Raw genomic sequence first — 26,018 nt, forward strand, 5'->3', positions numbered from 1 at the left:
AATCCTCTAGCTGTGAACGAAGGATGTTCTGAGGCAGAGTTAAATTTCACCAGAGTGTGTGCTTGAAAGAGAATCATCTTTAAAGGGAAGCCACTGTTTCTAAAACCCAGATCAGCCCATTCATCTGCAACCATGCCAGTTGCCCACTGACACCCACTGTAGCCATGGGTACTTTAAAGCAGTGGCCTATTTTCACACTGCTTAGCATTCTGCATAAAAGTCCAGAAGTTTTGTCCAGAGTCTTTAAACGAAGCGAGACTAGACTTGGCTTTGCTCGCAAGTATTGTCGCCAAGACCGTTGGATGTCAACCCACACGGCCAGGCCAAAACCTAATCAGGTAATTAGTTTCAGTTGAATATAGCGTTCCACGCTTCCTTTCAAACTGTTCTCGTGTTATTCTGCACCGATGGCTGCATTTCAGTAGTAGATAAAACAACTGATCCCCATTGCTTTGTGCTTTATATAGAAAGAGGAGGAAAAGACCCAGGAGTTACAGGACTATACCTTCTAGGGGTCTCCACAAGATGCCTTATGCCAACGCTACTCTTCCACTCTTCTCTTGAAACGCAAGCCCACAAAGCAATGGTGATAACTCTACTGTTCTTCAGGGAGGGAGGCTGGTACTTTTCAGCAGGGATATCGCCTCTCCGGTCTCATTTCTCTGATCCTGGTGGGGAAAAGGACAACACAGGTCCTAAGCCACATCAGAAGGACAAAGACACTTTCCCCCACCCCTTCCTCTTTTCTATGGTAAACCCTGTCTTACCACACCCACCCTTTCTCATCACAAAATGCGAGTTGAAAACGTTTCCCTTTTGTGTCAGGGGTGGGGTCAAGTAGAAATCCTACGCAGGAATTCAGGAAAGCTGACAGAGGGCTCACAACTCAAACTCTACAATATAGAGAAATATTATAGTAATTTTCTAATTACTGGAATAGTTTTATGTAGGCATGGAGAGCCATTCAACAGAGTAAGTAGGATTTATTCAGTAAGTCTACATTTATAACTAATAAAGCATTATTAATCAAAGCCACTATTGTAAGGTTATAAACGAAACACTGCAGTACACGTTAGCAAGTACTTCTACAGACAGGTAGGAATGCACCACCTATTTCTGTCAATGATCCTTATCAAACCTGGACCTTAAAATGTTTACATAATAGAATAATAATCTATTTTACACTAGCAGGTCAAATGTGCATCCTGTCAGATCGTGGAATTTCTAATCACAGGGTTGCCCCTTACTAGCCTGCAAATCACCCCTTTCTAAGCCCTGGCACACAAACCCCCTATTCAAGCAAGTAAGGGTGCAAACAAGGTCACCTGGTGCCAGCAACATGCCAAGGACTACATATATTTTTCGGTGTTCACATGCAAAGAGAAAAGAAACCTCAGTATTCTCAGAGACACAGAACTTTTTGGTAAACACAGTCTGAATGCAAAGCAACATGGTGAATGCCGGCTGCAGACAGAGCGGGACGAGAAGGAAGACAAAACGTACTGGAGAAGAATCTGGCTTCTGGCAAGAACAGGGCAGTTCTGTCCTACTTAGATGTCACAGAACTGAACATGGGGCTGAGCCCGAGCAAGCCAGAACTGCCTCGAGAGACCAGCGCCTCTGAAGCTTGCAGGAACGCCAGCCCGGGCCCACCGCCCCCGCTGCACCTGGGGGTGCCCATGGCCCAGCCAGCAGAAGCTCCCGTGGGACAGTTTTCAGCTTCCTTAAGGGTCGTTGCCAGCTGCTGCCAGTCCCCCCCACCCCTTTTTCCAGTGTGTGAGCTGGTGCAGAAAATAACCTTAGACTAGACACCAAGCCAGCCCTAGCTGCATTTACATTTCACATGCTAAGTTTTTATCTCTTTGAGATAAGGAAATCAGCGTCAAGTATGAGTTCATAAACTCAACAAACCCATCATGCTGGGGCTGGGCTATCAGGTACTCGGGAGTGTAAAAAATCCTTGGCCAAGGAGGCAGGAACACCAGGACACAGCTCTGTAATTTGGGGACGTCAGGGCACCCATCTAGGAGGGGAGACCCAGGATTGCTGTGTCTGGCCTCAGCTTTATTTCGCCTTTGTATCCAATTACTGTGTAACATAAAATATCTACCAAGGCAGGCTCTCTCTTGCGTAGTGACCTTCTGGCCCTATAACTCACGCATTCCTGAAAGCAATCCAGCTCCGGAGCAGCACAGGCAGCAGTGTAGCCCCCGAAATAGCCTATAGTTTGGTCGTTAGGGCACCTCTCTGGGAACTGAAGTGTTGGATTTAACCTCAGAAGTCAAGTGCACATTTTTTGGAGAAGCCTCCCGGCGCAGAAGCCGGCGCTATGGTCTGCAAGGTAGGGCAGGAGGTAACGGCACCATCCATCTGTGCCCAGCGACTGCTCCACCGCTTCCTCTGGTTTGCAAAGCTGTCACCAGTTTCTCAGCTCAGGGTGCAGTTTCTGACTGGGGATTCCTGTTTCACTATCAGCCTCCTTCAGGGTTGCAGGTGGATGTAAAGAGAGAGAGATGTAACTTAAAGATCTGTGATAGTTTTTTCAGCATGCAGCACCTGCACAGAACCTGGCACTACCAGCACTCGTGGAAGCATCCAGTGCTCTGATACCGGTTTGATACAATCACCTCCCCTTCACCAGGTCTTCCTGGCAGGAGTTCAGAAAAAAAAACCCAGCCAATAATTTTAAAAACTGAAAAGATACCTCCAAAACCTGTCTTTCCTACCGTGGAACTTTCCTACCATGAAGCCTAGGATGGATTCAGCCTGTAAACGCACGTGGAAGAAGAGCCAGTACTATAAACCTATCCTACACCCATCAAAAGCACCATGAGAGCCAATGACTGGAGAGACGATAAATTCAGAGCTACTTTCCTTTTTAAAAATTATTAATTTAATTAACAGCTGAAGAGTTTGCCTTGGAAAATGGTTTCTGGTCAACTACCAGCAAAGGGCAGACATTATAGGGTAGATTAAATCAGGTACAGTTCTGTGGCATGGTACACACACGGTCACATTTGACCATCTGCATCACTCTTTTCCAGTTTCTATCCTGCAAACTTCAGAGACACAAGAGATCTCCTTTGGGATCAGCTATTCAGCTGACTGTGGGAATCCCTGTTACCAGAAGTTTTTCTGCTCCCCCCTTACTTTCCTGTTAGACCTAGTCAAAAAAGAATCCGTATAAACCAGCTGTATGTATATTACTGTAAGAACACGGTGTACATGGTCAGTTCTCAGCATTTTAAGATGGGACACAAGAAGTGTTCCTTGAAGACAAGCCAGGCAATAACTTCTCAAAGAACTAAAACTTGGCTTTAGCAACAGACGTGGGAAGCCAGGAAATATCAGATTCTCTACCAGGAAGCCAAAAATGCTATTTATTTAATTTATTAATGGTTAGGCATGATTCTAATGGTACAATGTTTGCATAAAGTCTATACAAATCAGGCATCTTTGTGCAAGGGAGGCATTTGGTGAAAGCTTCTCCCTTTTAAGTATCCTTTGGAAACTATTTGTCCTGTGTCTCAACGTCAGCAGTAACAGAACACTGTACTGTATCTTTCTTTTCACAGAGCCATGGGCCTCTTAGTAAATCATTCCATCATTAATAGATTCTCATTATTAAATTGCCAAGACTGAAGCCAGCCACAACAACAAAACACATAGGAGGCGGGGGGGGATGAAATGAAGAAAACAAAACAAAAGCCAGTAACGCAGCTAGAATGTGTTACTCTCGTATTCAGATACAAAATCTCTGCTTTTTAGCAGTAAAGAAGAGTTACCATGTACTAGGAATACTAAGCAACACTTTAAAAACACTAAATGCAACACCGAAGGGAATAATTGTTTAAAAAACAGTAATTAATGCCATTACAACCAGAAGTTTTTCCATTCTTGCCCTCTAAGAACCTTCTATAGTGATTTGAGAGAAAGCTATTTCATTGCATCACAGCCCTAGCAGTAGGTGGTAGAGGCAGAAAACATTTCTTTTAGACTTAATGAACTCCTTGTACCCTCACTGGCTGGCTTGGATGAAGATCCTTCCTCCTCTCCATCCTTCCCGCTCCCCCCCACCAAGGAGATCCGTCCTTCTCGCTCCCTTGCGCCCACACTTCTCCCCCAGAGAGGCCCAGGCATGCCCATGGGGAACACCAGGAAGCCTGAAGGGAATTAGGAAGGTTTTCCTGCACCCTGGACACTCCAGGGACCATACCGTCCTGTCCAGGCTCTCGTTCGCGTTTTGAAAGGGGAAGCAGGCTGGGTTTCACCGATGCCTCAGGAGAGGACAACATTTCGCCCGTAATGCCAGGAATTAGAAGTTCTCCTGGTCAAGACAGTTCCTGAAGACACCAAATGTAAAATATTGAGAAATAGAGTACATCATCGACAAAACTGAAGCACACTGAGCAAAGGACAACCTGCGGGGACACTACGCTAAGATGAAGCTAGCTGAGAGCAGCTCAGGGGTGCTGCTTCATACTAATTTCAGCTCTCAGTATAGATTTTCTACAACCAAGAGCTTTATCTTGAATTCTCCCTGAAGAGGCTGGCAGTTTAGAATTCCTGATCCATACACAAAAATGTAAGAGGAATCAAGGGCTCAACCAATTACTCCTGCCACATCCACCACCGTGTAATGTGTCAGATATGTTATTTTTAGGACAGGAGCAATTATAAAGAAAACTTGAAGGTAAACTCACCCTCGGCACCAAAACTAACCAGCTCAAATGTTTGGCTTTTCCTTCACATTTTGTCCTCTATCCTTCTTATCTACCTTTACTGCCTCCAGAAATTCATGTTTATAACCGCTGTACCGTTCCTTCCTCCAGAAACTTCAGACAAGCCCGTCTGACACAGGTTGGAACGCAGCTGCTCACTTCATCGGAGATCGCGTTACCCCACTGCTCCTCTTTGCACTGACGCCCTGCCAGGAAATATATTGATTTAAATACTGTATTACTGATCTATGGGATTAGGCTCTCCACAGGCTGAGTCCTTCTTATCTTGCATAGCTTCTAAACCTGTGCTTCACTTTATTTTTTTAAGTAATACTAGTATTGGATGAATTGAGGTAAGTTTCTCATTTTTTAGAGCCAGGACAAGCACTTTGTGAGGAGAGTCACTGAAAATTTCATTAGCTGAAATATCAGTTTTTATCCATTATATCCAAGATATGAACTGGAGTTCCAGAAGACTGGGTGGGGGTCCGGGGCAGGGGGAGCATTGGTGAAGCCAGCCATGGTAATTTTCTTTGAGATACAGTCACTAATACTTACATCCATGATAAATACCAATGCGTCCCCAAAAAACACAGACATATATAAGAAATACAATTACTAAGGCAATCACTCAACTAGAATAAAATAGTGAAGGAAACCATGCTCTGAGTTTGCTTGGGTTTTTTAAGGCTAAATGTTAGCCGATTAATACAGCGAAGCAAGACTCTATCAACTTCATACTGCCCTGTATTTATCAGTACATAACTGTGTCAGCATTATTCATTTTAACATAGGAAAAGTTAAATAAAGAGGAGGAAAAAAAGCTCCACGAAATGTAAAAGCTAAGCCATCCTACAGTAGTTCTGGTAATGCCACAATGCCATTTTTCGGGGAACATGAATACGCAGAACTCCACTTGAACACTAACAGGTAACTGGACAAAGGCTTTTTGGAATACTATTCTGATTAAAACTCCTAAATTTTGTTGCAATTTCAGCTTCAGGAACTTGTGGTTTTAGAGCCAACCACAGACAAATGTCTGCCTGGTGAGCACATGTGAACTGTCCCAAGCAGAGTGAGATGTCCTACTCAGAAGTGTCTGGGTAGTCATCAGTACTGGCAGCACATGCAACACTGGGAAAAGAAGGGGGAGCGGGAGGAGGGAAAAACCCACAAAATAAAACCAGATTTCTGCTCTCTGTCCATAAGGTTGATTTTCTTTCTCCCAACCTGGTTCTGGAGAATGCTACAGTCAGGGGGTGGGGAGGAATAAATAAGAAAAAAACTCCTTGGATACAAGGAGACTAGTTTTTTTGGAAAGGACTGAAAGTTAGTTCTTCTACGAATCTAAAAGATGTCTCTTTGCAAGAGTGAACCACATTGAAAAGATACTTGCTCTCCTCGGTGCTCCTCAGCTTTTCAGCACGAGATAGAGAGCCCCAAATAGGCAAGTCAGTTCTGTTTCCACACGAACATTTTGTCCAGCAAGCAATAATAGCCTACTTTTAACTTTATTCTTCTGGGCAGAAGGCAGCTGGTACACTCCCATTTGGCAGTGTTTCATTCAGGAGAAAACAGCAGACTTCTGCCCTTGGGAAACGAAAAACTAAATCAGAAGGGAAGCGGTGGCTTCAGCAAATGTCTTCATTTGTGACCATCCCTCAGCCTGTTGGAAAGGAGGACAGTCAACACAAGAATGGGGAAAGTTCAGCATTTAAATACAATAGCTCATTTCATTGCTTCCTCACTGGAGAATCAATACTACAAAAGACTATTTTGCAATGAGTAGTCTCCATTATATTTTTGTTTTTTTGCATTACAACAGAACATAGAAATCTCATCCAAGACCAGTGCCTGACTAAGCAACACAACTTCAAATGTTTGTAGACTCACTTGGTGAGCAACATATGGTGGGACCAGAACTGAGCACAGAGGGGAACTGACTTACTGGAGGTCAGAAACGAACTGAGAATGGACCATTTCCAACGTCTTTCAATTGCACCGCATGGCACCAATGCTCTTCTTTCTTCTGATCAATCCAGACTTGTTACCCTTCGGCAAGCTTTTCTTTAAACATGTTATAATTTTGTGTATGAAAATGGTTCTGTGTGAAAATTTTCAATATGGTTTCCCTGAGTTTTGATAGAAGGGAGATGGAGTTAGAAGCTTTATTGCTTTGTAGGGTCAAACAATGCACTACTTCCAGCGCAGCGCACACGGCTCGTTTTCCAGCTCACAGGGCAAGACCATTAGTCTTCACTACATGTGCGTTACTGTACTCACACCACTTGGATTTGGATGAGATCTACTCTAGAAGAAAACAGAGGCCTGTACGTTAGAGGACCATAAAAGTGCTCAGAAGAATTTCTGCTTGCTTCTCTTAATGGGCAGAAAAATGCAATTACTTCTAAAAATCAATAGGTGGCATGTTGTCTTGTATCTGAGAAACACTAGATAAATCAAGAGAAAAGGAACATTCACATTTTCCAGAGTTTCTGGTAGACTCAGATACTTCTACTCATCAAGCTCTCTATTCAAGATTCTACCCTGTTACTACGTTAGGACTCTCAAGTAGTCAAGTTCCCATCTGAAAAATCTAAAATTTTATTGACTATCTAGTGTTTATATTATGGATTTCTGTAAGCTAACATCCTATTTATAGAGCTGAAAGACAGACGGTTCAAAGAAGAATCACTCTTATCTCAATATCCTAAGGCTAGTCTTTCTAACAGGCAGTATGCAAATTCCCCCACACCCCAAACTTCAGCTGCGTATCCCACTCTTTTCTAACATGCCACCTACCACAACCATTGCAGCTGTATTTCCATAAAGTTGTCCTAAAAATGGCATAGATTTATTGCTTCAAGAGCTTTTCATTTACATTTATCTCTGCTTACAAATTTGCCTGACAAAGCATTGGTCTCCTAACTAAAATGTACAGCAGTTGTGGGGACAGAGGGCAGACGACCTACGCTAATGAGCAAGTAAAACAAGTATTAAGCCCATTAGCCGCAACCAGGTCTATGCCACGCACATATGTACGTTGCCAGAATGATTAGTTTCACAGAAAAGCTTTTTTCTCCTCAGTGAAGCTAAACCTAGGGAATCCTCTCATCCTTCCCCACCCCCGCCCCCCCCCTCCCCCCTTCAGTTAATAAGCAGCATGCTATTCCACATCTGATAGTTCCCAAAAATTACATTTTTTTTTTAATCCAGCAACCAAATTTCAATCAAGTTGGACAGCAAGGCAGTTTTGAAACTTCTACTGCATTACACTATGTGTGTTTTCTCCCAAGGTATACAGGAAAGCAAGAAAAGTCTTTCAGAGAACGGGAAGGGGGAGGACACAAGTGATGGATACGGCAGTTTGCTACCACAGGAGGTGAGAGTGGTAAAGAGGGTGTTTAGGGTTACTGCGGTGGACTGGCGCACCCAACACATCCATAGAAAACCAAAGTTCATGAGCTCTAATGTTCACCTGTAATACAAGACACCTTGAAACAACAGCGGGTCACCTCAAAGCTTTTAATATATTTTCTTGCTCAGGGTCTAAGATGGCCCAACAGTTGTAAAACTTATCTGTGCCAGCGATAGATGGAAGCCAGGCAGTACCGAGTCACTGCCGCACACCACGCACGGTATTACCCTTGGGCTGATCCTGTAATATTTTGCATCCCTTTCTGTTCTCAAACTTACTTGGAGAGTTACAAGATGTTTTCTTCTTTCCCTAAGAACACCAGGCTTCTACTCGGCTTCCTTCTGCAATTATTGTTTGTGGATTAACTAATGGTCCATCAGAATCCCCATGTAATTACCTTTGTTGCAAAATTTAACTTGGCTGTGGGCTTTGTTCTGAAAGGAAGCCTGTTCACTCCAGGTCCCACATGAGAAAATTCAGGTATGCAACTGAAATGCAGTTTAAACCTGTGAGGGCTGAGAAGCACGGCAACCACATGCTCTGAGGGCTGGCTGTACATGCGCATCTGCAAGCTGTCCTGGTTTCAGCTGGGATGGAGTTAATTTTCCTCCTTGTAGCTGGTACAGGGCTGTGTGTTTGGATTTTGTATGAGTAATATTGGTAACACACTGATGGTTTAGCTGTTGCCAAGCCGTGCTTACCCCAAGTCAAGGACTTTCCAGTTTCCCAGGCTCTGCCAGTGAGCAGTCGCACAAGGAGACGGGAGGCAGCAGGGCCAGGACAGCTGACCCCAACTAGCCAAAGGGATATTCCACACCATAGAGCGTCATGCCCAGTATATAAACTGGGGGCAGCTGGCCAGGGGATGCCAATCACTTGGCTCTTCTTGGGTTTGTGTTTTATTTCTCTCTCTCTCTTTGTTGTCTCCCTTTCCCTTATATCATCATTATTATAGTTTATTTCAAATAATAAACTGTTCTTATCTCAACCCATGGGTTTTACCTTTTTTCCGGTTCTCCTCTCCATCCCACCAGGGCCGGGTGTTGGGTTGAGGGGGGAATGAGCGGCTGTGTGGTACTTAGTTGCTGGCCAGGACTGAAGGGATTAAACCACGACACAAGTTTGTAGACAAAGGTGACATTTGGAGTTCTAAACCTTCAGAGCTATATGGCTTCTTGGCCACCCTAGTACTGCATCAATGGATGTCTGGATGGAAGTTCATCAGTTTGGAACTACTCTGATCCTTGTTTTCAAGCTGTTTTGTGAGATAACCATAGGAATTTTAATTTATTTCACTATACGTCTATTGGTATTTCCAAATTGTTATGTTCCAGTAATGTTTATGACTGCCACAGCTGTCAGATGGACTAAAATAAATCACAGCAGCTGATGCTCAAAAACTATCAAAGGTACAGAACTTACCAGGTGCTGTAATGTCAGGAATACAAAAAAAATTGTGATTAGGTATGCAATAGCAACATAAAATGCTAAATACCTAAACATTTCAGTAGCACTTTCTAGCTATACTGGGAAATGTACAGCGCACAGAACGAATGGATAAACTCCAGTTTACTCACTGTCATCAGCAGCGTGTGTCACTTCACCAAAAGATGAATTCTCAGTGAAATGCAGCAGGATGACCTGTACTACAGGAAATTTCACATCCAAATACTGGAAACTTACCCCACCCCTCCCACTTCACACTGATGGCAACACGTGGCTGCCCCACATCTATGTCCTTGTGGCTTTGATTCATGCTCCGCTCAGTGATTCTCCTCCCGTCATTGCCTGAAGAATGTAAATATTTGTTCTGTCGGTATTCTGGTTTACAGACTTGGCCCATTATTGAATATGAAGGCTGTAATTCAATCATAGAAGGATCTGTTGCCATGCATAAATAGGGATTTTATGTTTTATGACTTAGGCTTTGCAGAGCAGCCGTCTTCCTACTCACCTCCCCCTCTCCTTGCCCAGGACTGAATTATAGTTCTGCCTCTAATTGCAACCCCATATTATTCTATTTCTCTTCTGCTGAGAGGAAGACCAGAGCTATCATTCTGAACACACACCAAGCCACAGGAGCCTGGATGAGGTACTCTAATGACAGGTCCTCCTACACAGCACATTTACAGTCTTTCTGCTAATTAATTTGATTTGCTTTGTCTAGACTAACATAATACAGCAAGTTATGCTCGTTTAAAGGAGGACTGTTAGCCTTTTGGTTCGCTCCAAATGAGGAAGAAAGAAGAGGCAATGGACTGGAATCTGGGGGAGACTAACTTTGCCCTTGACTACACCATTGCTTATGTTTTCACTTGACCAAGACTTTGTCTCTAGGAGAACCCGAGACAGCACTATCATCAGAGGAGAGACTATAATCAAAATCAGATATCGTCGGCATGCGCATGGCAAGGCAGTGGCAGTTACACAGAAGGATTCTGTCTACGATGCACCGCAGTCAGCAGCTTTCTTCCTGGCAATCACTTGGCATCTACTGTTCACAGCTCCTGACATCCTCAGAGGGCTGAACAAACATGTAATTAAAACCACACACAAGCTGTTTTCTTCAGACTCCCTTCACAGAACGAGGGGAGATTCAGTGGCGTGCCACTGGACTAGTACATCAGAGGCAAAGCTGGTGATGGGAGTTAGAGTAACTCCTCACCATCTGGAAGTTGAGACCTTTGTTGAGTAGTTTTGACAATGACTGAAACTGTGGAGCTGAAGAGTCTCAGAGTTGAGCTGTCAGTCAAATATAGGACATGGGACATGGGAGTGATGCGCGAGAAACAGATGAACCAACTTGGATTTGAAAGTTCAGCCTTCTGAGTCAGGTGGGCAGATCCAGTTTTAATATCCAGAAGGAAAAGTGACAAGGAATCACACTCATCATATAGGTGCACCGCGGAGTGGAATGAGTCCATACATTTCTTAGGAATGGCAAATACCTTCCCCTATGATGGAAGAAGAAGAGGAAGGGAGGAAGCTTACAGAGGCAAATGCCAACCTCTTCTGCTCAGAAACCCACAGAAAAGTGCCAGAGCTCCCCTCCTGTAGGCAACTTCAGGATCATTTTTTTTAGCCTTGGAACCTCAGTTGCATTTATCATTTTGCAGCATCAAAGAGGGGAAAGATGCCAACTTTGGGAGTTCCTGGCTCAGGGATTTCTATTTGACTGCTAGTAACTGGGGACCCTCTTTATATAAACACAAGTAAAAGACAAACAGCACCCAGAGGCTCTTTATTAACTTAAAGTGACCTTGGTTTTTTTAGTGATTGGCCATAAGCCATTCACACTGTGTCACCACAGTTAAGGTTAAAATATTTTTCCATTACTCACGCTTTCAAGCTCAGTAGAAGTAGACAATCAGTAAAAGGAAATCTGAAGATTCTTCTCTTTGGCTCTTCCAGCAAGCTATTCTCAGAAAGGTCAGGGAGGTATCTCGGAAAGTGTTAGCCAACATCTAGCTATAAATTTCAGTGTGAGATGGCAAGCTCCACTGCTCTTCCAAGTTTATTCAAAGCCTCTTCCCCAGCTCCAACTTAGGCAGCACTTCCTTGAATCTAGAGCAGACAAATGACACCTCTAGTAATCTTTGATGACCTCGTGTTACTACATAAGACATCAAGGCTCCCTTTCATCCCAGTGCTTGACTTGATGGAGAGCAATGACTCATCCAAGTGAAGTGGCCGATGGAGCTTCCCTTTTGACACGACTACAGCGTTAGCTACTGGCTAACATCTCCGTGTGTGACCATTAAATGCAAAACATTGTGAAAAGGAGGAACGAGTGATCAGAAAGCTTGCTCATTCATGGTTTGGGGTGGGGTTTTTTTCTTATTGCAAAGCAGTCAGAGAACGTGTTGTGCATTACAGTTTATGCTGGTTTTACTAATCCTACCATTTAAGTGTGGTTTCAAGCATTTATATGGATCTTGCTGAAGCAGCAAGGGCGTTCGATCAGCTGAAAGGTTGGGCAAACTCCTTGTAACGGTTCTCCTAGCATTAACACAGCTTTGTGTTGGTGCTAGAACTATTACAAGTAGTTTAAACTTGTATATACAACTCTATAAACCATTCAGTTGGCTCAGCAACCGCATGCCACCTGTTCCACGTGCTAAGGCCCGCTGTAGTTGGTTAGACCAAATAAGATCTCCCCAAGGAAAACGCTCTGATCCATAGGGTTGCTCTGGTTCCCGCTGAGTGATCACACACACAACTCACACATTAATTTAGAAGTGACTTAGACCACAGGTACAAACAACTCTATGCACCCATGCAGATGGCTCTTTCTAGACTTCTTCCTATGTCTTGACTAAACAGTAGACTTTTTAAAGAAGTTATATGTAATATGGGATTAAGAGGACTGGAATCTCAAATAAGGCTAGGTGGAAAATATTTTCTGACACCACGAGAACTAGACATATTGAAAGCCTCATGCCCAAACTGGAGGAAAAGATACATCCTGACCATTGGCCTATGTTTCCACTTAACATCAGCTGAACTATTAGATTCTGGATTCTTCCTTATTTTCCTTTTGAAGAAGGTGGTGAAGTGAGCAAAAATTGGTTTTAAGATACTTTCAATGTAAAATTATTAAACTCTGAAAAGCCAAGAAGTCATTTCACACAGCTAACATGAAACACCTTTTTGTCTCAGTAATGGGAAAGCCCTAAAAAATACACATCAATTAAACTAGAACCTTCAGGTGCTTTCACCCTAAAGATGCTGAATTCTCTTCCTGTGAAAAATCAACTTTGAATAAAGAGTTTGGATCGACACTTCTCCTGAAAACTTTCATTCCCACTGTGTGGAGAGGAAAAAAAAAAGAAAAAGTTTCAAATCTGAACCCTTAGGGCCAGCTACTACAATTTGTGTAGCATGATGGTCCTCAATAGGTCAAGAATAAGCACAGCCCCATGGGGGTTTTTATGCTTGTATTTTGAAAGGAGGCTCAGTAAAGAATTTGGCTTAGCAAAACAAGACTGCGCTTCCTCTCTTCCCTTACTTAGTTTCAGAACAACAGCTTTTGCTTTGAGTGATTATTTCAGCTTCCGTAATTTTTCTCCAGCACAATACTGTAAAGAAACTCTACACGGATCAGAAAAGTGATTTGGGCAGCATAAGAACACGGATAATGTCAGAGCATCAAACAGAAACACAAAAGCTATTAGGAAAAGCACTACCAAAAATGCACCTAGCAAAGACAAAGCTAAAAGTAGCTCACCTGTCTGAAAATCTGCTGACCTGGCAAAAAATGGTTTTCTTAGGGGACCCCAAGAAGCTGCTAATTAGCACAAAGACTAAGGAATACCAGTTTCCAAAACTCTGCTCATTAAAACCACAGGGCACATTAGAATTTTTTTTTCTTCCGTCCCACCCCCAAAATCAAACTCGCTTTACAACATGAAAGGCATAAAAGACATCAGAGCAAGTGCATAATTCCATATCTACATATTTGTTGTAAGACCGAAGGGGAGGACTCTTAAGCTTATCTAAAAAGAAAAAAAAGGAGTGAGAATTAAATCATTAAACTGTGTGGTTTAAGCAAATGTACAACACAATGGCACTGCAGACTTGAAAAGGAAAGGAAGCAAGAGAGGCACATTTGAATTAATAGAAACAGACTTGAAAATGCAAGCTACCGAGTGGATTTACAGCACAACTGGGCAGAAGACAAAGAGCTCACCAAGACACCATGGTTTTATCAAGGTCCTCTCTATGCCTGTTCTCCACCCTCCTTGGAAGAAAATAATTTATTTGTTTCACGCTGCTTGCCAAATCCATGGCAAAGCATCTAACAGAAACCAGAGATGAGATATGAAGACACTTTAGAAATAGGCGACAGGGAGATACATGCCACTTGAATCAACGTGAGCCATCCAGAAAACTCCTGTTCCCACACCTACAAAGCCTGCCGTTTGATTTTAGGCTGCGCCATCGCTTACGTCTCTGTACACCGGCGTCTCTGGGGCTCCCAGACGCACACCTGGATAGGTGGCCATGCCGCCTGCTGCCACGCACACAGAGCCAGGCAAAGCTAGGGAGCCACTCGGCAGCTCCCTGACTGTCCTGCTTCGTCACGTGTGTTTCACATACACCCTACCAACACCACTGAGTGCAAGGTGAACAGCATTTACTACCAGTCATCCAACAATTTAGCCATTGGGCCATGCTGCTTCTCTTTCTCATAACCAGCTTTGCAACAAGATCTTCCCCATTTATGACCATACGCTCAGGGTTTCAGTAGCCACATGAACTGCAGAGAATGAGACTCACATCCCCCCCACAAGAAACAATCACCTCTAAAAACTGCAGAAAAGGCTGGTGGGAAAGCAGGAAGGACAAAAAGGCATTAGCCATACTTTCTGGTAAAGCTGGCTTATTATGTAGGGAATAAACATAAAATTCTTGTGCCTAAAGGAAATTATAATACCATAGCCAATGTTATTTTTCTGTGACTAGGCTCTGTGATGTGGAGGGTGAAGTCCTGATTTAAGCTCCCCAAACTCTATCATCCTCCCCAGCACTTTAATGTGGTCATTTATTCTAGTTTTTTGAATCCAAATGAAAATAATCACAGGCCAAAAAATAACCACACGCCTTTTCCCTCTCCATTTTACGTTCTGATAAGAATACTGCAAGTTGTGGGTTCAAACACATACAACAAGTTGTAGCTACTCGCTGTAGAATAGTGCGATCCCGCTTTTCAGGCAGAGTAACGGCACAGAGAAAACCCTGTGTCTAACCTTGAGAAATAACCAAAACAGCAATTCATGTCAGCTGGATGTATTTCTGACCGCAACCCATGCCCCTTGGCAATAAAGCTTAAACCACCTCGTGCTGTCACCCAGCCCAGGGTTCCGTGAGCCATAGCCCCCCTGCTCCCGACGCCCCCCCAGCACACACACACACACTCCCTGCTCCCTCTGTGCCAGTACTAACAACCTTGCAGCCACACAGTCAGCAAGACAAGCTTGCTGATCCAGCCAAAAAGGTTTTTTTTTTGTTGTTGTTGTTGTTGTGCCAGCTGCTTCCCAACCGCCTGCAGGATCAGTGGGGCCGCCGTGTCAGCGCCGGGCTGCTGTGCCCTGCCAGTACCAGCCTACAGGCAGGCTGCCTTCCACCAGCTGGGAAGCCACACCTCGATATTCCTTCCAAACCGGTGCCTGGGAATGCTGTCAGCCAACTTACCTGTTTCAGGGTGGAGGAGGCTAATGTAACTGGAAAGGTGTGGCTGATAAAGGTGGCGTTGATTGACAGAGCTGCGTGCTTTTGCTTCCTATAGATGTATGGCCCTTGTATCTACAGGGCTTGGTGTCAGGACTACAGTCTGCGCCACAGCAGTGAGAGGAAATAAAATAATAATAATAGAATGTGGTAAGTAGTATCATTTCAGATGCCCAAGGGCATCCCAGATGTCTGTATAGGCTGGCACATCAGAGACACCCCCTCTGGGAGATGCGTGCTCCTCCACAGCAGCCTCTGAGCCAGGTGAGAGACATGGGGTATCCCAACAGGCACCAGGCACGTCTGCTCAGGCAACCAACTCTCTGCCATAACCTCATTCTGCTCTAAAGGCACAAGGACTCGAGTTTTTGCAAGCGTCTTAAACATTACAGCTCTTACTTACGACTAGGCTTCCAAAAGAGGTGCGCACCATCTATCGCGACTCCTCAATGGATCAATGGATGGGGTACTTAAAAAGATCCTCTTTTTATCTTATCCCGAAAACATGCTCTGTGACTGTAGTGCAAAACTAAATACTAAACATGGAAAAAGAAGCACAAAAATGTACCCTAACTGCTGCATCCCACTGTCTGATTTTTGAGTGTCTTGACTAAACACAGCCACCGGTCAGACTGCATAGGGATAATCTACATGATGTATGAAGCACTGATGCCTTCTGCTTCACCCTTTCTCCATTAGTCACATGCCCCCTCATTCTCCCTGCCCTAACATCTACCCTTGCTCGATTCCCCATACTTGATCCAGAATCTAGCACTGAAGATTGTGGTGAGGTGGCTCTTCCTCCCTCGTGTGAAGATGCTACATACTCATGCAATTAGTGCACTGCAAAATTAAGCAAACCTGAATTAAAGGAGAAACAAGCGATGTGGTTTGGTGAAAGCTGGAGAAAATAGTTTTGCGTTCTCTTTTCACATAACAGATGAGCCAAAAATGCTCATGAGACAGAACCAATCTGCTGGTTAATAGCCTGGAGGAAACAAATATCTACCAGAAGTTATAACACAATTTGAATGCAAACACTTGTCCAACCTCCTTTTCAGAACAGAGCACTGAAACCCTAACAAAAGTTGGTCCCTTGTTCCTGCTGTTGAATCCATGCGGATTTTCACCCTCACGAGGCAAAAGCACAAGTTGTGCGTGCACATGACATGGTAAGAAGTGGAGTGTTGATGCTAATACATGAAGGAGGAAAACAGGAGACAGGTTTCCATTCAGCAGAAGGCTGAAACAGCATCTGACCTGTCGGGGTCTGAGGTGAAACCAATGCCAAAGAGCACCAGCTCGTCTCTCTGGCAACCAGTCAAAGGGAACAACCACCACAGTGACCAGCCAGCCAGAGGGGACAGGCTCATCCACAGAATCTGTGCATTAAGCTTACACCTTGTTACTGAACGAAGGCATGTTTGTTCTCCAAAGCCCGGACCATTTTGAGTACCACGTGGGCTAACATCTTCCAGTTAACTCCAGCTGCATGCACGCTTAAAAAGAATATACTTACTGATCAACAGACAGGACTAAGCTCTCATACAGGTATGAGCTCACACCATTTTAGTAATTAAGACACTGATTAAGAGAGGACAGCTTTAAACTAACACTGTAGAAGTTAGGCAAACGCTTAATTGGCTTCCTGCATTCAGGTCCAAAAGCCTGTTAAAGTTACCAGACCTTAGAAGCAAGCATGATAATGGACCCTACACACCAGCAAGGCAAATGCATCAGGGAACACACCCTACCTGTTTGTTATTAAAGTTAAAAGATGGAAATTGTACTGAGGTTGAATAATTTGCAGTTTGGATCAGATGGTATTTAAACAGGTAAAGCTGTCTGCCATCTCAAATGTATAGCTCTTATTTTTAATCAACTGCCTCGAATAATACTTATTCCTCCTAAAGGAAGCCTTAGGCTCTGTACTTCACTGACAGCTTTTTTTTAAGTCAGCTTCCATACACACACACCAAATTTTATATTGTTTCTGTGTGCACTGACGTCTCCCACAATGGTCATCACAGTAACACGGCTGCCCAACACATCCCACAGTAGGACAAGAGATTCCCAAGCACCTGGAAATTTAAAAAAGTTCCAAAAGCAGAAGCTAACCCAACTTATATGCAAATCTCAAACACCAAACCCCATCAGGTCTATGCCCACCACACTTTGTTGATCGTACGCCGAGGCCATGAAGGACAAATGAAGGTTCTATTTTTGGACTTGAAAACATGGCTGCACAAATACAGAATGGGAAACAGCAGCTTATGAGCCAATTCTGAGCACCACACTTCAGGAAAGCCATGAAAATTTCTAGAGAGGAGGCAAGAAAGAAAAATAACAACATTAATATACACAGAAACTATAACTCAGTGTGGCAAGACTGCAGAAACCAAGGATCTTTCATATAAAGAAGCAAAGACCAGAGGAGTGATGTTAATAGCTTTCAAATGCTATTGCAAAGAGCAAAACAGTATGTCTATACTCTTCATGGATGCAAATGCAATAATGTCAGCAAATAAGATTTCAGACAATATCCTTATTAGCAAGCGCCATGATACAGAGAGTGAGGCATTGGAATTGATTTGCCTGCGTTTGTAGACTTATCATCAGAATTACTAAGGAGAAAGTGATGCAAAAGGAAAAAAACCACACATCTGCCACACATGACATCAGATAAAATGGACCCTAACAGGCAGATGAGCCAGATGACTTCTCAAAGTCCCTTTGATTCCCTTTTAAGTAGATGCGCATATATATTATAAAGAACAATTACTGTCCTCCAAAGAACCATCTTTTTAATAGTTTTTTGCCCAGTTTTCTGTCATCTCTTTTCCCTTCCTAGGCTTTTAGGTTTTGTGCTAGCTGTCGCAAAAAAAAGGCAGCATTCTGCAGTACAGCTTAAGCTACATTTGCTATGGGGTCACTAAAGCACTACTCAAAGCCAGCCTTGTATGTAACACGCTGCAACCTGCTAACTGTGAACCTACCAGGCTTACAATGCAGATACTATCAGATGCTTTCAGAACTTTAAAGACTCCATTTGACTTCTTTTGCTGTAGGCAGAACAGGTAACATTGGTTTAATGCTCCAGAGCGTCTTGGGTTTTCCAAAATTTAAGTCATTTAAAGGAAATATTGCCTAGCTGATTTGTTGAAGAAGAATGCTATTTATAAGCAATTAGAAAATAAGTTAGGTTTCCTAAACCATATTTAAATACCCATAAGACACATACACAGTTTCCCACATAAGGCTAATTTGTGCACGGTTTTAAACTGCCTTTGAGGATTGAATCCAAGGCAGAAAATTCAAAACTGCTTAATTAGCCAATGTGGGTAGACAATATCATGCTGATACCATGCCAATATCATGCCATATGATGCTTTTCCCTACTGGTTCCTTCGGAGCCAGAGGGACAGACACTTTGAACCAGAAGGTGGGCAATGGTGCTGCTGCACCGGCCGATGGAGCAACCAAAGTCCACAACCAGCAACTGAATGGGGCATCTGAGTGGCCTCAGGACGGCAGAACAGGCTCAGGAACAACCACCTCCTTGATGATCTGGGGAGTTGAAACTAGATCATCTTCAAGGTCCCTTCCAACCCAAACCGTTCTATGATCTGAGGCCAACCGCAGAGGTTTGCACAGACCAAAACATCTGTATCGTCCTTGTGACAGCAAACACCCAAATTCCTCTCTATTTGTAATACTTCTAATTAACAGGTGTGGAATAGTTTGTCAACAGCTGTCATCATAGAGCTATGGTATTTGTCCTACAAGCACAGCAATACCCTGTGAAGATGTACCCACTGTCCAACCCTCCCTCTGCCACAAAGCACAACAAATAAAAATAATTGAAATTGTCATCAAACAGAAACCGAACACACACTGGAATAAAACTCCAGTTTCCCATCTGCCTTCTTTATCCTCCTCAAATTGAGGTAAGTTTTGAAATGTGATGTATTTACTGTTTCTAATTCCCTAAAATTAGCCTACAGAGTAAAGGTGTCTCCTTGACATTTTCCCTCTGAGGAACTGCTCCCCTACCTAGATACAGTCTAATATTTCTGATCACATTAAAGAGGTGGGATGATATTGCAGTGTGTTATCTCCTAAAAGCCAGGAAAGTGTCACCCACCTAAGAGCAACGTACACCACCAATACAAGTTATTTATTTACTCTGATTTACTCTTATTATTACTTGTTTAATTTTATTTGGTAACTATAATCCAATTCCCCTTAGTACTGCTATTCCTGAGAGAAGCCAGTTGCTCTGGTATGTTTTTGAAACCAATGCTACAGTTACACTGCTGTAACCCAGGGCAAAGCCATGATGGAACACACAAAGGTATGTTCAGGTTCTAATAAAAAGCGCATCACTCACTGCCAAAGAATTACCATAGGACTGAAACAAAAGGAAAGCTTAATACAAGACAGAATCCTGAAACAGGTTAGTACAGCGAAGGATGAGAAGATGCTGCAAGGCTTCATGCACTAGACACTGCTGCAATGTTTTCTACCAACAAGAAGCTCCTCACACCTTTCCACTGTGTCCAGTAAGCTCTGGGGGAAAATAATAGGGAGGGAGGGAGGATTCTCTGAAAATATGGATTTAAAAGTTATGTCAGAGGATTTATTTGAGAAATAAATAAATTTCTTTTTCATTACCATCATCATCACCAGCTTCATTAAAGTGAATAGAAAAAATTATATTTTAATTCAATGGAGCCAATAACTTTAACTGTGGGAATATCAATACAGTATCCTTAAGATTTAAAATATACAGTCATTTAGACCAGGCAAGGATCTGTCTTCAGATAGACTGACTGGTACTTCACACAGTTCAGATGGACAAAAAAAGTACTGCCGTTAAAAACACTTGATCAGTTTGAAGTAATCAGCAAATGCTTACAGATAAATTATTGTGACAGCTGGGGAAAGAAAAAAAAAAAAAAGAACCACACCAAAAATGTTTACCACGGAGTAACTTAAAACAATAGATTAACAACATTTATACCCTTGGAATATCTTGTCATTCCAATACAAATTATTTTTCATTTCCATCATGCTCTTTAGTTATTTTGCATATTTTAAATTATGTTTTACTTTTGATTAATTAAGCTTCAGCTGGCTATAAAGGTGGGGGGAGGGGGGTGAGGACAAATGCCTCTTTTCTACCTAGTGTATATCTAGCATATATATAGGTATATATAAATCTAGCCTGGTTAGTCCTATATCTAACCTACATATATGTATATATAAATCTAGCCTAGTTAGCCCTAACCTAGGCTACAGGAGCCCTTGGCTCTACAAGGGCACCAGTATCTGAACAGGTTCTATGAACTGTGGCTAAAAAGGCATCCCCCAAAGGTGTCCGTAAGGCTGAACAATTTCCCTCTTTTTAAAGATGTCCAGGCCAGCAACATGCTGTAAGCCAGCGGTAACCCCAACTTTTCTGCTTTTTCTTGCTTTTGCAATTTAGCAGGCTCACATGGGACATCCAAGAACAGATCAGTCTCCCACTACCTGCCTTTCTAAGAAGTCTGTGCCTACAATAGTTAAGTATCAACACACCACAGTTAATGAGCTCCTCATGTTCTCTTTTTCACAACCTGAAGTGTTAGCATCTAGTGAGAATGTAAGGAAGGAGCATTGTAGGTAAAACATTGAGGTCAGTGAAGAGGGAGAAGGAGCTGTAATACTTTTTGTCTTTTTTTTGGTTTTTTTTTTTTTTTTCGGGGGGGGGGGGATGTAAAGAAATGAGAAGTTTTTCACTGCATGACTGCCATATATTCTAAAGCAAGACATATGGAAGTGTAATTGGAATCACCCCATACCCAACTGACTTACACTGCCGGCTTGAACCAAATTAAGATCTGATTAATGTTTACTTCAGAGATACCAGACCATCTGAAGTCATCAGGTTCAGTTTCGGCGGCGGTGACAAAGAACTGTTTTTCTAAAACAAACGGTGGCTTTCCCCCAACGTGTGCATTAATTGCAGGCTTCATAACACAAGTGTCTTGTTTGGTCCACCTCCTGGCTGGAAGCACGGAGTTAGTGCCAGTTGGCTGTACCAGGCAAATCATTTAAGCAAAGAAGGGCTGATCCTAATCTCTCCTCATGCAATGCTAATACAGTATCAATGAAGAATTCCGTATCTGTGTTGCTTTGTGTGCTCGGCTCCCAGCTGAACTTTGGACTCGTAAAATTGGTTGTTATACAGGACTTTCTCATCTTAAAGTAAAATCATGTTCAGTGACCCTCAAAAGCATCCGGGAAATCCCAGCGGCCTCGGAAAGGCTCACCAGCTCTGAACTGTGACATTCTGGCTACTGGCACCAGGGGCCATTCCCTACGTAAGGGTTTGGCAGTACAGGGGAGGGGGTAAAATGTGCTAGCTGTACTTTGGATCTAATTACATCTTCTTATAGCTCTGAGGATTTTATCACCTTTAGTTCCAGAGTGTAACTTAACCTATGCATTCAACCCTCATAATGATCCTCCTCAGCCTTCAGCTGCACCTTTTTCCTTACAGAGGGAACATCTCAGCAGATACATCCAAAGACTGGAACACTAAGAAGCATCTCACAGCATTGCTTAACTTTCTTTCCCCTTTTTTACCCCCAGCACCTCTGTCAGAGCCTGCACTCATGTGAGGCAGGGGTCTGGAAACATTCATTTCTTCAGTATTACCTGAAGTTTAATAATTCCCCACCTTGCCACACTGACTGGTGTACACCATAAGCCTAAACCCCAAATTCTCCCTATTGACACCACAAGGAATACAGGTGCCTGCCTCACCTGTGGGAATCCCTGATGCCAGTCATCTAATTTTTATGTTCTTCAACAGCCCTTACGGTGACGTTTCTACTGAATTATTTAGGTCGCTCATTTCCACACTTAAAACCAGCTGCTTTGGAAAATCAGAACTCGCACTTCCATAATACTTTGCAGCTCGGTCCACCGAGCACTTTCAGTTTGTTTGGAAGACATCTAGGCAGGTCACCACTAAAGAGTTTACCTTAGCTAGTACTCTCCTGCTTCCCTGCAAGACTTAGCAAGTCCAGACTCCTGTCAGCTTAATCTCTCTTCACAGCTTCACACACTGAGCCAGGACCCTGCAACATTCTTTGTCTTTGTAATGCTAAGCAGAGGAAAGTCTAAGCACTCTTAAGACACAGGTTTCAGCTGAGTTGTCCACCATGAAACAAAAAGTTTGTGGCTCCATGTTCCCAAACTAGCACTCTAGACAGTGTTATTTGTAGAATTGATTTGACCTTCACAATAGGCCAGTCTTCTGCATAGTGAAAATAGGTGGAAGGAAAGAAGGCAAAGGCTACTTTTAACCTCCGTGTATTTAAGCAGCGCCAGAGGGGCCAGATACATTTCAATTCTTCTTAAGTTACTCAGAGATCATGCTGAAACATCTAGAGTAAAAGCAAAATGCTCCTTTCGTTAACTTTTGCATTTGCCAAGGTTTTATTGCAAGTCACATGTAGATGCAAGGTTGGGCTAAGATGCATATTGTAAGTAAAGGGTAAGCTGATATGAGAAGGTGACCCTTCTCACGAGTGGCAATGTCACAGTGGTTCTTGATTTGTGATTTTTGTAGTGGGGCAAAACAACACAAACCTCTGGGCAAAAAGAGTGAAAGAAAAAAAAAAAAAAAGGCTAAACACTTAGCTTTTCGCTCCCTACACCCCTAGTATATCCCGCAGAGCAGCCCAAAGAACACAAGCAAGCCAAAACTACAAAAGTACAACCCTCCTCTTCGCAGATACCAATAGCTGCTGCCTTAAGCTCAGACTCAAAAACATGCCAACGTTTCCCTTTCTCCCTTTTCTCCAGCCCATTCCTTCTGCAGACCCCTGACTACAACGTTGCACCAGGCAACCAGCTGTGTGCCACAAGGTGATTTGGAGAGAGCCTGCTGTCTCAACATCTCATGAAGGTGACTAATAGTGACAAAGTAAATCATCCCTCAAAGAGAAATCAATAGCGAATAAGTAATTGTATCTCAAGAGTTAAGATGCAATGCATACTTGCAAAGGTTGCACAATATAAGATCTAGTAGCAGTTTGACATGGGTTCCCCCACACATGCTTCACCAAGGAAACCTATGGAGCAACAGAACCCATCTGACTGCTTAATGAAAAGCCTTAAGAACAGCAAGTTGTATGTAACTCCTAGAAAAGGATTATATCCTAAGAGATCGTTAGCTTACAGCCAGGCACCTTACAGTAAAGATGCACTTTGTAAGTATATCTCAGGAAATGGGTTACATTTCCAGTTAAAAAAAATATTTTTAAACAGTGAAACAGCAAAAGAGTGAGGGGAAGAGTATGTACTGCATAAAAAATATCCTAAAGGTAATTAAAAAAAAAAAAAAAAAAAAAAGGGTTGCTGAACACACCACCACCACCACACACACACACACACTCTGAAGCCATGAACAGTTTGGACTCTGATGTGTAGTTCAAGCTGACAGACCACAGAAAACCTTAACTCACTTTTCAGCTCCATCACTATTTGCATTTTTCTCTTTTTCAGTTACATAAAAGCATTAACCTGTTTGGATTGTCTTCTTGAATATACTTCATGGCATGGCATGATATCTGTCCTATAAACTCTTTGAAAATACAGCTTATGATGTTTAAAACCTTCTATTTCATTAAAAGAAATTAAGATACCTCCTAAAATGTGCAAGCAGGAGTTGTATATTCTGAAATCCAGGCTGTAAGTATACATCCCTTAAATTTTCATAACTTCTTGAATAAATAGATCCTCTGAGGTTTCCCAGATCAGATATATTTTAGAATACTTAGGCTATCCAAAGAATGTTTTTGCTGCTCTGTGCAATTAGAGCTGAAAGTGCATTTATCTTGCTATAAATAAGGTGACTCTTAAAGAATGAAGTTCAGAAGTGTTAATGTCAACTCTTCAGTGGACGTATCTTTGGTAGGGTATCTCAGTATCTCAAAGTACCTAAGGCTAGCTTAACTCAAATATGCAATTAATTCTAACCTTTGTAATATATGCAAGTCAGAAAAACCGATGGAATAACTCCAGAAAAAATTACATTATTTTTATCATAAACGCTAAGTATTTACATAGCTGTTTTTAAAGTTACCATTTAAATATGATGTTAATTGAAAACACCCCCCAAAATTACATGAAGTATAAGTGAAATGTTCCAGAACAACCTATTGATGGAATAATTCAGTTCATCAGAAGCAAATCCTCTCCTCCCTACTTTGCAGTACTTGGGTTTAGATACACTGCTTTCAAAAGAGAAAAGTGCAAAGGCAATTAGCTGTTGTCATCCCTTTTCTTTTACAGCTGTAGATAACCTTGAGCAAAGCATAAACAAAAGCTTTGGATGTTCCAGGTTAGAAATGTTAAATAATGAAGATAGCAGAAATGGGCAGAAATTCCCACTGTACAGAAGGCACAGTTAACACTACCTTCTTTTTTTTTTTAAAGTATAAAAGTATTTTTACATTGCCTTGAAGTAATACGCTGTTCTACTCCTCTGTGCAGGAATTAATTTAATCCAGTGTGTGCAAATCTGCATTAGAATTCACATCCTTATAGGCTTTGCAGTAAAGCAAAACATCATTATTTTTTTTTTGCATCTACACATAAGGCCATGGTCACCTCTTTTACATACTGTTTGTATTTGCTTACATACATGCGTATCGCACTGTAATAAGCATTTTATAATAGAAGCATTTTAGCCTTTAATGCTTTAAAAAAAAAACCAAAAAAACAGAAACAAACAAAACAGTGTTCAATGACAGTAACAGTTTTTACAGCCCATAAAGCCACCCATAAGGTCCTGTTCAAACAATGACAGCATTCATTATACAATCACAGAATCACGGAACGGTTTGAGTTGGAAGGCACCTTTAAAGACCACCCAGTCCAACCTCCTTGCAGGGGCATTTTTCAACAGATGAGGTTGCTCAAAGCCCCGTCCAACCCAACCTTGAAGACCTCCAGTCATAGGACATACACAGCTGCTCTGGACAACCTGTTCCAGTGTCTCAGCATCCCTATTAGCCCATGTCATTGTCCAATCTGGGACTGCTGATCTTTGGGCTGCCTCTCACATTTAACAACCTTATTCAAAGATCATCTACTCTTAGCAACTGAGCCTGCCCATCTACACTACTAAGGCCACCCAGTACTAACGAGGTTTTCAAGACGCCATGCAAGGAGTCCACACCTACGGACACTGTCAGCTGGAGGATATACAGCGTTCTGCACATTGATGTCAACATTCACACCGCACAATTTCTGAGCCGGTTTCCCACAGATGTCGAGTGTACCATTTTAGACATGCCAGATGGCACAAAGAAAGCGTGTAACAGAAGTAAGACACAACCTAGTGGCCAGCAGCAGAGCCAAGGGCAGGATGACCCTTTCAGCACAAGTTCAGACCTATGCCTAGCTAATGTGACACCACCTGCAGTGCAACAAAGCAGGAATGCTGACTGAACCATTAACACTTCTAAGAGACTATTAGATTCTGTCATCTCAAAGACATTGGTCATGCAATGAAAGCAAAAGACTGCCACAGAAGCTTTAGGAAAGGTTTACAATTAGCAAGAACACAGTACTTATTCACAAGCAAAACT

At 42.6% G+C, this 26,018-nt stretch overlaps 1 protein-coding gene across 5 annotated transcripts in view; it reads right to left on the reverse strand.

Annotated features, from left to right (window-relative positions):
- GREM2 (gremlin 2, DAN family BMP antagonist) overlaps window positions 1–26,018 on the reverse strand; it is a 41,028-nt gene that overhangs the window by 4,537 nt on the left and 10,473 nt on the right. For 2 of the 5 annotated variants that reach the window (XM_056344344.1, XM_056344342.1), the window contains exon 2: window positions 506–668. The exons of 2 other annotated variants lie outside the window; for them this stretch is intronic. The gene's annotated coding sequence lies outside the window, so the exon portion shown is untranslated. Of the gene's footprint in view, window positions 1–505; window positions 669–4,817; window positions 5,956–26,018 lie in introns of those variants that run through there. One more of the 5 variants, XM_056344343.1, reaches the window with a different exon arrangement.

The sequence above is a fragment of the Falco biarmicus genome, chromosome 6, assembly GCF_023638135.1.
Source record: "Falco biarmicus isolate bFalBia1 chromosome 6, bFalBia1.pri, whole genome shotgun sequence".
Lineage (NCBI taxonomy): Eukaryota > Metazoa > Chordata > Aves > Falconiformes > Falconidae > Falco > Falco biarmicus.